This window comes from Podarcis pityusensis (genome assembly GCF_964106645.2).
Source record: "Podarcis pityusensis genome assembly, chromosome: 16".
In the NCBI taxonomy this organism is placed as follows: Eukaryota; Metazoa; Chordata; class Lepidosauria; order Squamata; family Lacertidae; genus Podarcis; species Podarcis pityusensis.
The window spans coordinates 1,725,144-1,735,936 of NC_138041.1; the positions used below are offsets into that span (position 1 = coordinate 1,725,144).

Sequence of the window (10,793 nt, forward strand, 5' to 3'; positions counted from 1 at the left end):
TTAGGAAGACCTTGATCTTTATGCTGTGGCTACTGGCAGGTGATCAAAAGTGGAGGGAATGTGCAACTTCTGAGAAGAAATGAAAACCAGTAGAGACAACAGATACACATGTGCAATGGAGCTCACAGACAAATTTCAGTGCGGTGGCTGTAATCTCCAGACTGCTTGTGATATGGATGTTAAATGGACTGATTTGTTCTCTAGCACATCTCAGTTCTGTTACGTCCTGCTCACTCTCACAGCTAGAGATGCAGAAGCCTATACTTGTATAGGTTTCAAAAGAGTGAGCAAAAGAAAAACACCTTAAAAATGAGACCTTAAGGAGAGGGAAATAGTATAAAATAGATTTACAAGATCTGTATTTTTATGTGGCATTAAAAGCTACCACCTGACTCACTTTTTTATACCTACAATACTTCAAAATTGAAATGTGAACCATAGACACATAGAACTGTTGGAAGGGGCCCTGAGGATCATCTAATCCAACCCCCTACAAGAGAGGAATATGCAGCTGTTCCATGTGGGGGTCATTCCTGCAACCTTGGCATTATCAGTGCCACACTCTAACCAACTGAGCTATCCAGGTCCACAGTCATGCAGTTAACTAGAATATGGAAAAAGTCATCCAAGCACCTGACCGATTTATATACTTGTTGCTTTGGTAGCCCACCTTTCCTCCCAGGAATTCCAGGTAGCATATGTGTTCTGTGTACCTTCCCCATGTTTTATTCTCACAACCAGGGTTTTTTTTTTACAGCTGGAACTCAGTTCCAGCACCTCTCAGGTGGGTGCCATTGCCATTATAAGTTATTGAACCAATTACAGTTGCTGAAAGGCACTTCTAGCCTCTGACACTACCTGAGACTTCAGGAAAGTGCAAATTAGGTGCACTGGGCTTTCAGCGTAAACCAAATCAAATTCCCCACTCTCCCTAGAAAGAATATCACAGACCCAATCAGTTTGTATCATAGAAGCAGAGAGAGAGAAAACACTTCAGTGTGTATATACATTTATTCCTGATTGCGGAGTTCAACAAATGCAAACATATGGGGGAGAAAATAATTACTGTATTAAAATGACAGAAGATCTTTCAGCACTGCAGTTTGCTCAATTTTATTCTCTTGCCACAGAGGTCTCCTTGTTAAATACTCATCTATTTAGCACAACACATTTTCAATGTGGCCACAACTCATGCAACAGCAATGCAGACATCCTTTAAAGTTAAAATGTGATGTGATGACTCCCAAATAAATTCACTCAAACATGTTTCTTGCAGCTATGTGAAGTTCCTCTGTTTCCTCCTGACCAAGGGATGAGGGCCACAGAATATTAGATGCCTCAATGCTTTATTCTTCTCAGCTGCTGCTTGCTGTTCAGTTCAGGCCTAAGCACAATAATGTAGCATTTTGGGAAGAATATACACCCCAGTAAGCCAGCACTGGAAGCTAAGATGGAGAAGATCTCCACAGCCACCATGTATTTCCCTTTTGTGCTCAGATAGGTGGGAACAAAGGACAGCCAAACACTACAAAAGACCAGCATGCTGAAGGTGATGAATTTGGCCTCATTAAAACTGTCAGGCAACTTCCTGGCTAAGAAAGCTACAGTGAAGCTGACCATAGCTAGTACGCCCATGTAGCCTAAGACACAGTAGAACATGGTGACTGAGCCATCATTACATTCCAGAAGGATTTCTTTAGTCATTGAGTGCATGTCTAAATCTGGGAATGGGGGAGAAGTTGTCAGCCACACACCACAAAGAGTGGCTTGAATAAAAGAGCAGGAACAAACAATGGAGAAAGTTTGTCTTTTCCCCACCCATTTCCTCGTGGGTTTTGTGACCGTGAAAGCAAGAACCACGATGGTTGTCTTGGCCAGAAACTGCCACTGAAAAGATGATGCCAAAAGCAGTTTGTCGAAGGAGACAGGTCACCTTGTCAGGCTGGCCTATGAAGAGCAGTGAGCAAAGGAAGGAGAGGGAGATGGAAATGAGGAGGGAGAAGGTGAGGCTCCGGTTATTGGCTTTGATGATGGGAGTGTCCCGGTGCTTAATGAAGATGCACAGCACCAAAGCTGTGATGAAGGAAAACGAAAGAGCCAAAGTGGCCAGACTGATCCCCAAAGGCTCTGTATAAGACAAAAAACTGATGCATTTTGGAATGCACGAATCCTGTTCTAGGTTTGGATAATGATCTTGTGGACATGGAAAGCAGTCGTCCATGTCTGAAAAAGAAAAGTTTGGTTTCTGTACATGACAGCGTTATGTGCATTGCACTAAAATTATCAAGACAGCATTACAACAATATGAATGAGACTTTACAGGTTCAAATCTGGCAAAGAATTAAGTGGTCTCCTCATGCAATTTGTAAGATACCAAACTATGGGATGTTCCATGGGCCACCTGGGTCTTTATGCCCACCTCCATTTTAGAAGCTGAGTCCTATGACCGAGCGTGGCTTCTCTTCAAAGATATTATCAGTTAGAAGTATGCAGAATATTTCTATTTTCCTTTCTGTTTTAGCTTATACACTTTCAGCCGTCATTCTCTTCCTTTCCATTTCTGTCATCATCTCTCTCTTTCTTAGGTGGAAAAAAACACCTCCTGAAAGTACAGGATACCCTTCCACTCCCTCTCTTATCCTGTTTTCATTCCACTTCTCCCAACATGTCAGTTTGCATTCCAACAGCACTTAGCATATTCTGTCCTTATTGGTCTTGTCTGGGAGGTTGCCTGTGCAGCTATTTTTAAAGGGATTTTGAAGTTCTGAAAAATGTAGCATTCCCAAAGCAGACTTTTCTATCTCCATTTTGTGTGTGGTTCATGTCCTTGCCCCCCACCTCCAACATAATGATTGGCACATGTGGGGCTGTGAATCCTATTTTTATCTACGTAATGACAAATGTAAGGTGCTGCCCTCATATCATTAACCAGGCAGAGGGCTTTCTCGATAGTGGCGCCCGCCCTGTGGAATGCCCTCCCATCAGATGTCAAGGAAATAAATGACTATCTGACTTTTAGAAGACACCTCAAAGCAACCCTGTTAGCGAAGTTTTTAATGTTTGATGTTTTATCATGTTTTTAATATTCTGTTGGGAGCTGCACAGAGTGGCTTGGGGAACCCAGCCAGATGGGTGAGGTAGAAAACAATCAATTTATTATTATTATTATTATTATTATTATTATTATTATTATTATTATTCTTGTTGTTGTTGTTGTTGTTGTTGTTGTTGTTGTTGTTGTTATTGACCACAGGTGGTTAGACTGGATGGCCCTTCTAACCCTTTGATTCTAACCATCCTTAAATTCTACATAAAATTCTACATAACCTTTCCAATTGATGGCTAGTGACCCCATTAGTGTCCATAGACTCTGGACATGACTTCCTTACCTGTTTGGTTGGAAATCTTCCCTTCTGGACATGGAAGGCAATCATAGCAGCAAAATGGCATCCCTTCCTTCTTTGCCTTACGATAACCCATGGGGCAATTGTCATTACAAAGAGAAAGAGGCTGTGCCTGTCCACAGATGAAAGAGGAGGATGTTTACTAGATGGTGAAATTCTGCCGTGTTACCCCCTATCCCATGAAAGGCGAACCATCTTTGGGGTTGGAGATTTGGCCAGTCTTCTCTAAGCACATATTTCAATGTGAGGGTCATGAGGAACCAGCAATAACTGGAACAACTCTTATAGGGCTCAGAGTGTGGTTGGGTTATTCCTATGGGGTATGATGGGGGTCGTGTATCTATTGCCTCATGCCAGGTGGTTAACACTCACTTTGGAGGTGAGGTTGAGGCAGTTTAATAAAATCAGATCTTCAATGCAAACACCTTTGACTCTTTAATAAATGTGTAAACATTATTGAACTCCAACATTTATATCTCATCTCGTTATACTGGTATCCATGTGGAAATGTGTTGAGTTTATGTTAGGTTTCCAAAATAGCAATAAATCTGGAATTTAGAATGCAGAGGCTTCATAGAACCTTTTGTACTACTGGTAATACTTATCCATAGGATAAAAAATGGGAACTCTATGCACCATCTCATATTTTGGAACACATTGAAATGCGGGTTACTATAATTTCCTGTCCCTCCGATGAAATTGGTTTTTTTTGCTTGGTTATAGTTTGCTTATAATTTTAAGCCTATTTTTATTCATTTTTTGTGTTTATACTTCTACATTTCTTGGTGATGTTTAGAAGTATGTTCAATGTATTCCTTGTAGTATAATCCTTGATTACAACCTTTCAGGACAAATGTCTACAAATTCTTTAAATATTAAAGTTTTCCAAGGAGAATATTTTATTTGATGAAAAGAAGGGTTTGGATGGGTGACATCACCCAACTGACACAGCAAAGAAGACCTCTGCACCCATGTCCCCATGTGTACACTAAAGCTATAGATGAGCAGAGCTATGCCAATATCTGAACTGTTGAAAATTGGAGATGGGACTAATGAATAGCCCCCAATACATGAATGGACCTTACCTGGTTAAACCTGTTGGGCCACACAATGGCTTCCTCAGAAATAGTGAGCACTTCTTCTTGAGGGGCCATGGGGTCTATGCTTCCAACTTTGACTCTGCAGAAAGACTGGTTTGGGAACGTGAGCCAATTCATAATATCAAATCCAGCCTCTATCTCACCATTTTCATTGAAGGATACTTTTCCTCCAGCACTAGTATTAAATGAGATGCTTCTTACAAACTGGTTGAGCTAAATTGGCAAGGAAAGAAATAGCAATTCATGAGGAAATCATGGGGATTTCAATGAATCTATCTAACGAAAAGTTTGCCCTAAGAATGACTAAACCAAATTCAAATTTACATTAAGATTTAGAAACAAAAAATATGTCAAGTAGACATGCATAGAATGATTCCTGCCCTCTGCCCGTCAGCAGAAGGAATAGACAGGAACAGATTGATCCATGGTCTCTAAACCAACCCTTATGAGGAACGGTTGAAGGAGCTAGACATGTCTAGCCTGGAAAAGAGACTGGGAGCAGATATGATAGTCATCTTCAAATAATTGAAGGATTGTCACATGGAAGATGCAGCAAGATTGCTTTCTCCTGCCTGATTGAGGGAGTTGTCCCAGATTGAGGGAGTTGGGGATGTTTAGCCTGGAAAAGAGGAGACTGATGGCCATCTTCAAGTATCTTAACGGCTGTCTAATGGAAAATGGAGCAAGGTTGTTTTCTCCTTTTCTGGAGGGTAGGACCTGAACAAATGACTTCAAGTTACATTAAAGGAGATTCTGACTAAACATCAGGAAGAACTTTCTGACAGCAAGGGCTGTTCAGTTGTGGAATGGTCTCCCTTGGGAAGTTGTGGACTCTCCTTCCTTGGAGATTTTTAAGCAGAGGTTGGATGGCCATCTGTCATCGATGCTTTAGCTGAGATTCCTTTTTTTTTTTTAAAAAATAATCTTTATTAAAGTTTCAAAAGGTTACAAAAAAAGAACAAAACAAAAACACACACAAAAATAACACAAAACACGACATAAAAAAAAAAAAAGAATTCCACCTTTTAAGTCTCATTTTCAATAACTTCTTTTCATGACTTCCCCACGCCTCCCCTTATTGTATTCCAACTCCGATTGTTTATTCAAGCAAGTTTTTATCCTTAATGTCCTAATCATAATTTATTAATTTACTTAACCATAAATTACTAATGTGATTCTTTATAATAATTTTAAACCTTAATTCATTATTATCCATTAATTTAGATTATTTAGCAATTTTTAGAATATATACCTTAATCATACATAAAAAAAGATAAAAAAAAAGAGATATAAAAACAAATAATAAGATACCTTCCCTAAGATTGTCCCTAATTCCCATCCACAGATTCCCCATTCTTATAATAATAAAGAGCATATAATTTTACACTGCAAAATAAAAATCAGGCCCCCTTTGGACTTCTAAACCCCACCCTTCTCTTCCCGGTTTCAGTCCCAAACCAAAGTCCAATTAGTCCATCTTTTTAGCCTGGTGACCTTACGTCCGAGGCTCTCGGATCTCTCTCAGTCCCTTTCCGCCGGCTTCTCCGAAAATCTTTCATATTGAACGCCCCAGGTCGGGGAAGTACCTTCTCCATGTTAACCATATTTCTTCCAGCAAGGCCTACTTGTTTAGAGGTGGAGCTCCAACTCTGTTTCTTAAGTCTATATGTCCCAAATAATCCAGTTTTCATCTTAGTCGAATTGGAATTCTTCTTGGCAGGTCTCCGGCTCTCTTTTATCTTCTGTAACTTTTCAGCCACCCCTTCTTTCTGCTCCTCCTGTTCAGCTGATGTCTTAGTCTTTGGTTTCTTTTCTTGTCCAGCTGCCTGTGTTTTGAGCATCAAGTCCCTTTCCAACTCAGTAAGTATATTTTCTGTTGACTTCGGTTTCGTAGGACTTGTAGACAAAACATGGCCTTGCTCTATCCTCTCTTGCAGCTTTCCCATGAGAAAAATAAGCTCTTGCAAGTCAGCTCGTATTTCCCGACCTAGTTCCATTCTTGTAATATCCAAGAATCCCCTCTAGAGGGATTCTAGTTACTTAGTATTTCTTTTCCCTTCCAATCCAAAAATCAAGTTTATTTGTATCAGTCTTTCTTTACTTTCAATATTTTGTAGCAGTATAGCCGGTTAGAATTTAAGCTTTGATTTTTCCGGCTTTGACAGCTAATTTGACAGCTGTCAAAAGCTTTCTATAAATCCTCTGCAGGCTCTTTTCACGGGTTACTCCCGGGCTTGAGAAAGGTGGTACTTAGTCCAAATAATTAAACTTTTGTCCTCCGGCACACTAGCTTAGTCCTTTAAATCTGTGGAATTTATATCTTTTATCGAATTACCCCAATTCTTCACGCAACCTTAGTTGACAGCTCCTTGCTTCAAACTGTTTACAATAAGGGGGGGGCGGACTTCCCTTTTTTTCACCTCCCCCGCTCGTGCCAAATTCATAATCAAATTATTTGTAATCCAATTTCCCAATTACTCACGGGTTGTTGTTCTTGATTTTAAGTCCAAATTTTAATAGGAAGAAGTCAGCTCTCTCCGACAAATGGCATGCGGCTTCGCTCGGCAGGGGAAGCAGAAGACTCACAGCACCACGCCGCTCCCCGGCACCCGTTCCGTAGCCTTTAAAAAGGCTCCTTCGCGAGTCGGGAGGGCGCTTAACGATGCCCGCCGAGTCACCATGTCCACGGGCTCCTATGCCCGTGGTTTTTGAGGGTCCCCGTGTCGCCGGCACGGCAAGACCCAGCCCCTGTCAAGCCGATTCCCTCCGGAGCTCGGAGGGAATCCGCCATTAGCCGATCGCGCTAACCCGGAAGCTTTAGCTGAGATTCCTGGGTGTTAGACTAGATGACTCTTCAGGTCTCTACAAACTCTATAATTCTATGATTCTATGCTCTTACTTTCCTACATTCTTAGTGTGCTCAGAACATTACCTTCCACAGCTGTTGACTCAGAATCTTCATTCTTCCTTTATCCACCATTGCTCTGTGCTTGAACCTTGATGAATGCATGGCATGCAATGCATGTGCCACAGCAAAGACAGCAGTGTAAACACTGTAGCTGTGGCCTGTCATGCTCATTTCAAAAACAGAGGCAGGCAGAGTCTCCAGTTTCTCCCTTCCAGTGCAGATTTTTCCATTGTCTATGTCTGTCATGGGATTGAGGAAAGAACATTCAAATGTGTCTCCCCAAAACTCTCTGATAAAGGCATATTGGTTTCCTGAAGAAGGTTTTATCATCTGAAGAAATTTCTGGAATCCTATTACCTCCTTAGAGTGAACGGCAATGGAGATAGAACCATGAAGGAAATCTATGTCCCAATTTCTTTGAAAGGAAACTGATGTGAAACCCATCTGGGATGTCATAATCCAGATTTTACCTTTGTCATTTGTTGATCTACCCCAGTCAGTATAAACAGGCAACATTCTCAAACCTACCATGGTATCAATTTCACCATGAACGATCATTGCATTAACAGTGCTATTCCTGATAACATTGCATGTTTTAATCAACTCATCAATTTTCTTATCAAAGTCATTGGAGTAAGATATTTGGGGCATTGATAAAATGAAGTCAAAGCAGATGTCTCTCTGAGCAAACATGGGAACCACTGTATGTATGAATTTCTCTCCGTTGTCATGTGCAGATACCACCCCAATCCATGTCCACCTGAAATGAAGCAGTAACTGAAGAATCCTTTTATATTGATGATCCACATCTGGAAACATCTGGTGGTAGAGGACAGTCTGACTTTTCTTATTTACCACTGGAGCAGTGCCATAGATGAACTAAGGAAAATAGGGGGAAATCAGTGTAATTTAGGGTTAGATGGGATGTTTTTGGACTCCAGTTCCCATAAGTCCCAGTCAACATGGCCAATGGTCAGAGACTGTGAGAATTGTAGTCCACAATTTTTAGAGGGCAAACATTTTGGCTGTGCCTGATCTAAGGATTGTATTCATTTTAAGGAAATACAGCCTTCTGAATTCAAAAATAACTGATCTTAGTTAACTTAAATGTTTCTATTTTTTTTTTAAAAAAACACATTTATTCAAAAGTTACAATACAGTTACAATACCAGGTATTTCCAAGGAATATGTCCCCTCCACAGAAACCTCAGTGATGATGGTGGCATTAAAATATCCTGTTCTTCTTCAATAAAAGAGAAAAAGGGAGACCAGATCGTGTTAAAGGAATCTTCTTTGGAGATTCCTTTGATTGTTTGCCGATGGAATGTTAAGTGTTTCTGACATATAGCACAAGTCATACACAGAGGTGATCCTTTGTCTGACTTAATTGGCTATCACCCATAACCTACATGCTTTTCATAAGTGGAAGACACCACATTGGCTAATCCTATATTGGGTAATCCTATAGGTCTTATAGCGAGGTGGACAGAAAGTACATTGGGATCTAATGGCAGATCTTGCAGATAAGACTAGATACTGGTATGCTAGTGCAACCATAAGCATGGCCACAAGTGCGTCAACAAGTCTTCGCAAAGCACTATAACACACACACACCAACAACCCCCCAAATGCTCCCAACCACTGTATTCTCTCAATAAAGATTCACCCCTTCAAACATTTAAAGGGAAAACCTGTCAAATCTTCCACTGTTAAATATGGTATTTTGGAAGCAATTCCTATCTTCAATGTACAAATCAATATCTGAAACCAAGGGATGTGGCTGATGCTCTCATAAACTCTCCAGTTCCACACACATGTATTACCTGTGGAATCTTGTAAATGCACAGGATGTCTGCCATGTGGAGACAAACTTCAGAGGTGGGTCCCCCAATGACAGCTACTGGGTTGTTGATAGTATCACATTTGTAGTTAGGAATGAATCTGCCCTGGGTGGAGAAGACCTCCAGTGAGGCTTGATAGGTCCATCTTGGATTGAAATAGCTATTGTAGATATGGACGCCCAGGGTGAGATTAGGCAAAATCTTAGGATTTCCGTTAAGCTCCTTTACAGCAAATATTGAGGCTAGAATATGTTGGTAGATCTGAATCATTGACCTGTAATCAGAAATATAAAGAAATGCTGTCATGCAGAGGGGGATATTTGTCATATTTGTTTACAAGAGCACTACCAGTTTCTGCTTTGAAAGTTAGCAGTTAACAGAAGGATCTCTAAAAGAAATTCTCTTCATTCCAGTTTCTCTATAGGATTGTAACATTTCTCCCCAAATTCTGGAGAGTCGAATTACTTTGTGTTCTTTCTAAAATGGGACCGATATATCTAGAATTTAACATCCTCCCCCTTTTTGAACAAAAATATTATTATTTCGGGATTTTGTACACATTTGCAAACATTTCAGACATAGGGAAATTGGTGGGGTGGGGGTAGGAGGTGAGTAGAATGTGAGTAGAATGGATGCCAATAGTATGTGTGATGTATATAGCTTGTGTGAGCGCGCACACACAGGGAAAATGTAGAAGTTATAGTTAAATGGCAAAGAAATGGAAATATACAGTCTTTGACAAAGCAGTTAGAGCTCAGATGCAGGCACAGTTGATAACACAAAAATCAGAGCACTGTTACTCCTCTAGAAGCATTGCTATCCCATAAATAGGTTCTGTGGATAGGCTTTTTTACCAAATGGGTAGAAATTAAGGTGGCTCACAAGGGTGGTCGCCACTTCATTTATTTTATGGCATTTTGTGCAATTGGCTATCAGTGACCATGTCCAGCTGCAAAAATTAACAATCTGGGGTAACCTAATATTCTTCCCCCAAAGCCAATGAGCACTGAAATGAAATATTTTATAACAGTCCCCCACCCCACCCCGCCAAGGGCCACTCGCTGATCTAACACCTAGATGAGTAGGGCTGGAGCAGGACTAACATTTGCTAGCTCTTTTTAATTAGAAAATTCTTCCAGAAGGAGGCTTGTGATACTGGATCCTTGTCTGGAATTACTATAATAAAAACGGGAACACGATGGAGATGATGTGGTATTTAGTTAGGGAAGGTGTGCCATTCATTAAAGAAAGGAAAGATGGATTGGCTGTGAACTCCACCTATCCACTGGACTTAATAAGGACAAACTTGTCATGGAAAAACATTGAAGGAAACTTACAGGGTGCCATCAAAGAGGTCATTAGAGGGACGTTCTCTGAAACTTATAGAGTTGGAGAATCTGTATATATGAGACATAATACCAGCAATAATGAGGTCTCCTGATTGGTAATGCTTGTGGAGAATAGAAAGAGGGTCACTGACATCACATTTGATGCTGGGAACCTTAGATACCACTTGAGGCAAAAACACCAGCACCAACAT

General features: G+C 40.6%; 1 pseudogene across 1 annotated transcript; it reads right to left on the reverse strand.

The window, feature by feature from the left end:
- Window positions 1-1,338: 1,338 nt before the first annotated feature.
- LOC308464798 (vomeronasal type-2 receptor 26-like) lies at window positions 1,339-10,793 on the reverse strand (annotated as a pseudogene). The gene is made up of 6 exons: window positions 10,591-10,793; window positions 9,236-9,527; window positions 7,437-8,291; window positions 4,490-4,717; window positions 3,390-3,516; window positions 1,339-2,223 (listed from the first exon to the last, which is right to left on the reverse strand). The product of its transcript is annotated as a vomeronasal type-2 receptor 26-like (transcript).